This window comes from Argentina anserina, chromosome 5, assembly GCF_933775445.1.
Source record: "Argentina anserina chromosome 5, drPotAnse1.1, whole genome shotgun sequence".
NCBI classification, from domain to species: Eukaryota; Viridiplantae; Streptophyta; class Magnoliopsida; order Rosales; family Rosaceae; genus Argentina; species Argentina anserina.
In genome coordinates, this window is record NC_065876.1 from 19,987,154 (window position 1) to 19,994,411 (window position 7,258).

General features: G+C 38.5%; 1 long non-coding RNA gene across 1 annotated transcript; it reads right to left on the reverse strand.

The window, feature by feature from the left end:
* Positions 1 to 5,266: 5,266 nt before the first annotated feature.
* On the reverse strand, positions 5,267 to 6,124 carry LOC126793183 (uncharacterized). Its single transcript, XR_007672035.1, has 3 exons — positions 6,039 to 6,124; positions 5,647 to 5,906; positions 5,267 to 5,452 (listed from the first exon to the last, which is right to left on the reverse strand). It is a non-coding gene; the product is annotated as an uncharacterized LOC126793183 (long non-coding RNA).
* Between the last annotated feature and the right edge of the window lie 1,134 nt (positions 6,125 to 7,258).

The window sequence follows — 7,258 nt, forward strand, 5'->3', positions numbered from 1 at the left end:
AAGTAAGAATTGAGAAATTTTATTGAATGCCAATCTTTAATACATCACACATGAACTTCTAATTCTAAAATCAAAAGACTATTACAAAGTCAATGAAAATAACAATGGCGGTCGGCCATAACAATACTTGAATCATAAAGCTAAAGAAGCTAAAATGACTAATCAAAGTCGGGAGTATCCATGGTAGCAACCGAAGACCTAGCCTTAGAAGCAAGGGGCTCGGGCTTCATGGAGATATGGTGAGTCTCGATCTCATGGTCCTCATCCACATGATTCGATTCGGGTTGTAGAAACTTCTTGTAGGCGGAGTAAGCCTTGATCATCTCTTTGCTAGCGCGACAATCGTGATTAAAGTGCTTGAAGGAGCCACATTTGAAGCATGGAAACTTGCCATTACCGGAAGTGGAGGCATTAGGAGGCGCCTGGCCTCCTTGGAGTTTGGGACGGGGACGGCCTCCCCCAGAGGGTGCGGCGCCGCCACCATCACGGGTCCAAGTATTGGACCGAGGCCGAGATCGGCCTTGTTGCCTCCCACCACGAGAGTTGTTACTTTGGTGCTGATATTGAGCGTTCCTTGATTGATTCTTTTGCTTAGGAGCTTTCCCATAGTTAGATTGTGGCGTAGAAATTCTTTTAGTACCAACAGGTCTATTGTTGTTGTTGAGGAAAATCTCAGAATGTCTCTCCTTCTTAGCCAAGAGTGCCATTAAGTCGACAAAAGACCGGATCTTCCCTTCCTCTACATGAGTGCGGTACGTATGAGCTTGAACCTCATAGTTGATTGGAAACGTGTCCAATGTCTTATTGAGAAGATCTAGGTCGGTCTTGATGACACCAACGGTGCCAAGATCGGATTGCAAGCATAGCATATCCTGATTGAAATCATCCACTCTCTTATAGTCCAATAGACGGATGTTATCCCATCTAACGGTCAATTCAAGAAGAAGCTTATCATGAACGTTGTTGTACCGCAAGCGTAGTTTATCCCATAATTCTTTAGGATCTTTTACGTTCAAGTATTGCCTCTTAAGAGTTGCATGGATGTGACGTCTCATGAAGATGAGAGTCTGAGTCTTAGCCATGGGTGGGAAATCAGCAGGAGGGTCGGCAAACATGCCTTCGATCCCTCGGCTCTCGAAAGCGAGTTCCATGTCGGAAACCCAGCGGTGGTATTCCTTTCCTTCTAGATCAAGAAGGCCAAATTCCGGTCGAGATGGCGATGACATCTACAAAACGAATACGGAATCGATTAGATTCAAGTATAATAGGAATTAGAATGGGTGACATATATGGTCACAAGAAAAATCGATGCAAGCGGCGATACCATGATCGCACCCAAAACAGCGGTGCACTCAGGCGACCACACGAAAATCGATTAACTTCCCTTTCAAAACAATCGTGACTCCCCCAGGACCGTCACACAGAAAACATCGACCAAGAGGGGAAATCCATCCCTCTATAGTCTCATCGGCGTTATAAAAAGGCCGGAATTTAGACAAGAAGAAGGCTAATAGCGCCCGATATAATATATCTATACGTTCAAAAGCGGGAACGTTTATGAAAATTTACCTTTGAAGGTTTGTAGTATACGGAAGTAGCTTCTCTTGAGCGAAGTCCTTGCTTGTGAATTTCACGTCTCTTGCGTGAATATGCGGGAGGAGCAATTTTGAATGCTTTGATGCGGGGACTTGCGGGGCAAAAAAGATGTTTTTATGGAGCGAATGCGGAGGAGACCCTGCGGTGCTGCGTGCAGGGGCTGGCTGCAGGGGCAAGGCCGCGTGTAGAGCTGCGGGCAGGGGCTGCAGGGGCAGCGTGCAGGGGCTGGCTGCAGGGGCAGCGTGCAGGGGCTGCGGGGAGGGCTGCGTGCGGGGCTGCAGGGGGGGTAGCGATGCGGCGGCTGCAGGGGCGGCGAGCAGGAGGTGCGCCGGCGAGGAGATGCCGGAGCTTGGAATCGACGGCGGCCGGCGGAGGAGAAGAGAGAGAAAAAAAAATTAGGGCTCTAAAAGTTCAGGGTTTTAGGGCAAAGTGAGTGATAACGTGATGCAGAATGAAATAATTGTGTATTATTGAATGATTTGATGGCCTATATATAGGCATTTACAAAACCACAATCTCGTAGGATTCGGAGTCCTAATCTATTACAGAGATACTAATCTATCTCCTAATGGGAAACCTATTAGGCTAAGACACACACAAGGGTAGAATAGTAATTCTCCCGGAACAGAGGTGTGTTAATAGTATAACCATATATATAATATTTGTTATAGATGGTAGGAAACCGTATGTGGTATTATCTTATATTATATAAATTAGTTGAACTACGAATGACTTAATCCCTTATAAAGGGTACGTAGGAAGCCCAACTAAGATGTGGGTGCAGCCACCTTTAACTAAATGAGATTTTTGATGCATAAATAAGATTGTTTTGTGTTGGGGTGTTTCAAGAAAAGTCAGGTAACATAGCTGCTGCAACTGGAGTCTTTATGTATATCTAACTCCAGATGAAGCTCTACCATATGGGACAATTTTGCACCTCTAGCCCACACTAGTGATCGGTTCGATTACTCGAGATCAATATTAACCCTGTAAGCATCGTTAGTAGTATAAAGCAAGAGGGTGTCGTTCACAAACCGGGTATCCAACCAGGGTAAAGAATCACAAACATTTAATAACAAATTCATAAGAGTTTAAAAGATTTGAGATATATTTCGGATCAAACAAAAAATAAACCTAAACTAATATATACATGTGATTAACCAACAACACATAAGCAATTACCAAAAAATTAACATAAGAAAAAAGGCAACGAAATCTACTCTCAATCATGTTCATGTCGTAAGTATCATAGTTCATCTTAAATTCGATCATGCATCAAGTTCCTACTTGGTTCCTAATAGATGGATATTATCGAGCTCAACTACTTGTCTTCCTACGAAATCTAACATACCAATTCATCATGCAATTACGTATCACAAAGAGAAATCAACATGTTTAAAGCACATATCCAATGTCGAACTTAAGATCATAATCGGTGGAGGAACAAAGGGGACAAACAATTAATCAACTACTTGTATCAAAATCGTTTTTAACTTTAAATGATTAACATATGCGACATCAACTACTTGTCTTACTCACACATGCAATATAAGAACACCGAAAATTAATTAAGAACATAAATTGAAACTCATGGCATAAAACCTCAAATCATTGAATAAAAATCGAAAACCTTAATTCATCATGTCATTCGAAAATTACAAATATCTCATAGACAATAATAAAAATAACTTTAACAAAACCTAAACATAAATCATCCAAGAACATAAAAACCCGAAAACTAAACATGAAGATCATAGAGTTACACTTTATAATTCTCCTCCCAAGGTTCCTTACAAAGGTAGCATGAAATCTTCAAGAGTATGATATCCTAGGCTCCTAAGCTTTGGACAGAAAATCTGGTGAAGGGTGGTGAATTCGAATTCTATGGTTCTTGGTGAATGAAAGTGTTTGAGAAAAGCTTTGGCTATACTTGTGTGCAAGGTTGATGATGTTTTTCTTTGGAAATAAGGTGCTATATATAGAGGAAGAAACCCAAGGGAGGCTGGCCACAAAATCCACAAAGTTGAAACCAAATTGGTCTAGATTTTCTCAATTCGGCAGATCTGACATTTGTCCTTTGTTCTGGCCATAACTTTCTCTAGAAAATAGATATTGAGTTGATTCTAATGGCATTTGATAATAGACTCCCATATTGTTTCATCCATATATTATGCATTTTCTCAATCTTTTTGAGCTGTCCAGGAGAGCCCGTCAAAATTGGATGACCTGCACTGCCAGAATTCTGATTTCTATAAGGATTGCATATCTTTTGCATTAATTGCATATCTTCTTCCTCCTTTAATGTTGATTTCTTTTGCACAAATTTATTCCTTTGAATTAGGGATATAGAAAAAGTCTTTAATTGCTGCAGCCATATTTGATTTTTCTTACCTCTTCTCATTAATTTGCTGCATGTCTTCTTTGACTTTCTTACCTCTTCTCATTAATTTGCTGCATGCCTTCTTTGACATTCTTTGGTGTAGGGATTTATGGAGATTCTGATACATATTTGTGCTCTATATGCAGGAGAAACAAGGTCTCAAGTTTCTCTCATAGCCCTTGGATCAAAAGCAAATCAATGGCTGAGATAATTCCGCCGAGCTCATTGGACCTCTGAGTAATGATTCGGTCATATCTCCCTATAGGAATAAGATATTGATTTAATTCCAAATCCTACAGAAACTAGACTCACACAGATTTCTATCCATATAAGGTACGTCTTCTAACTCAATCAGAGCTATCCATGGGAGCCCGTCGAAGTTGGACTACGAATCTTGACAGCATTTTGATTCTTGCATGGATTGGGTTTTTAAGTGCATATCTTCTTCTCTTTCTTTGTGGAACTAGGATTGCTTTATTTCTCCAACATGGATTTGTATTTCCTAATAAGAATAAGTACGTTAGAAACAAAGAAATACGAAAGGATGAATCCTACTCGAACAAGAAATCATATCTCAACAAGAATGCTTAACACTTAGCACGATTTCATCATCAATTCACTCATAATTGATACACTACTACACATAAATACATCAACGACGTTTGAAAAACGCCATTAAATGTATTCTACGGCGTTTTTCAACGCCATCGTCAGACGTCGTAGAAACCGACGCCGTCCTTTTAAAAACAATTCATGGCGTTTGAAAAACGCCGTTAAATATCTTTTCATGGCGTTTGACAAACGCCATTAAATATAATTTCATGACGTCTACCAAACGCCATTAAGTTCACTGCGGTTGACAAAACGCCATTGAATTTAATTTCATGGCATTTATTAAACGCCATGCATGGTTTTTCAAAAAAAATTAAAAAATATTTATTGATTTTCTATTTAAATATAGAAAATCAATCTATTATTGGCAAAACAAAACAAAAAATCCCAATTCACAATACGTCATTAGTGCAACTCTTATTCTTGTTCTACAAATTTACAATTTCACACATGCTACAAAGAAATTACAAGTAGTTCTAAGGTAGCTAAACCACAGTATATAAGAAAAGACAGAAACATATTACATCTTGGAGATCTATGACGATTTTGAACCACACATTAAGACCTATTTCTACCCAAACTGTGCATGTGTACATTGTTGCTCCTACAATGTCCTTCCCAGCAGTTTCCCATCTGGATGGAAGGCACATGGTTGTAGCGCTTTCATGTAGAAAAAGAAGATAATCAGCAGCTCTTCCACCATGTTCTATCTAACCGATTATTCTACGCCAGCTAAATAGAACATTCTGCCCTCCTTGGTATAGTAGAGGGAACTGCCATGGAGAACTGTCCAATTACTTACTTTTCATGTTTTCTTCCATTAAAACCTTTTGGTACTCGGTGAATTTCTCATCTTTTGCCGACCTGCAATTAATTTTAAAATAGCCAGTTGTTCAGCATATCAGCATACATTATATTCGACTTAAATACCATTAGAATTTTAGAACTCAGAAATTGCATGCCTAAGGAAAGCCTGATTCATACATTTTGGACATATAATACCACTTGATTTTCATCGCATCAAAGGAACTCTACTTGATTATACAATACAAACTTACAAAGATCTTAACTCTTTGGCCAAAGATCTTAAACCTCTCAGCTCACCTCCACTCACAAAAGCATATAATGTTTTTGCTTCACATGTCTCTAACAAATCAATAAATATAAAATCAAATAATGTATGCTCAAGTACGCATATCATGAAACAATAAAAATTTCTCAAGTCATTCAACCAAAGATGTTGATGATGTAAAAATGTTAGAATTGAATAGCTTTTTTGCTGCTATATTCCATCTCTACTAGCATCATAATTGCACCACTGCAAGTACATGAAAAGAACTTAACAGAGACCACCTATTTGCTTCTTTTCTTCTTTTAATACAATAAATCTTAAAAAACAACTACTCTATGTTGGAAAGGATTTGAAAAGTTGCAATTCATTGTAAGCTACCATCTGTTCATTGTGTAGATTGTAAACAGAAATGCTCAAGCTGGAATACCACCCCAACCAGCAGCTGCAACACAAGCCTGCAAGAATTGAGAACAAATTGGGAATTATAAGATACATCTAGAAAATAAAAGCTAGAAATTACACAACAAAGACAATTAAAACATGGGTTTGCATTAAGAGTCAAACCTAGCACCCAGTTCTTATGAAGCTACGGATAGAGTTTACAGGACCCAGTTTTCAAATTTCAATACCAATCTATAACCCAATAAGCAGAACTCTAAATCCTAAAGGTCGTATAGCAGCTAGCATCGAGTTAAAAATACCCCAACTCCATAACCCAAAAACCCCAAATGGTAAACTCTAAAACCCCAAACAAACAATGGTCGAAAACCTTACAGCTAGTATCGTTCTACATAGAGTAATATTTTCAATCTGAATCGTAAACTTGAAAAACCCCAAAACGTGAATCCTAGAACTCAAAACAAACCAAATTCATAGATCGAGAGGCTTACGAGCACAAAATCAGATTTGAGAGGAGGCGGAGGGGAGCGAATTCAACGATCGTTGTAGGATTTGAGAGGAGAAAGACGAATCTAGGGTTACGGGTCGGACGAATCAAGTTCTCAGTCATGGTGAAGAGCAGGAAGGAAGATCGATGAAGACGAAGCATATATATATATTTTTTAGGGTTTTGACGATTTGGGGTTTGGAATTACGAACGATTTCAGTGTTTGAGGTCTGGGTTAGAAAGAGAGAGAGAGAGAGCAGTTTGAGAAGATTTCAATTTTTGAGAAACTGAGGATTTTTTAGTGTTCGGGTGTTTTAAGTAAGTGAAAATAAAAGACCCGCGTCATATCTGATATTTACTGCGTTCGCAATTGTTATGGGCTTCAAGCTATATGCATGTCGTTTGGCAACGCCATCAAATTATGTTACTATAGCGTTTCTGGAAATGTTATAGATTTAACGGCGTTTAAAAACACCATAAACATAGTTCAAAAATAAGTGTTTGAAAATTTAATGGCATTGTTTCAAAAAAAACGCCATTGAATCTACTTTCAATGACGTTTTTCGAAAAATGCCATGCCTAAAACGTCATTAAAGGCTATTATGTAGTAGTGATATAAGCTCTACCTAGACACTTATTCATACAAAAGAAACTAAAACAAACTAAATAAGAGGTAACAAAGAGTAAGAATATGGCATAATCACATTAATAA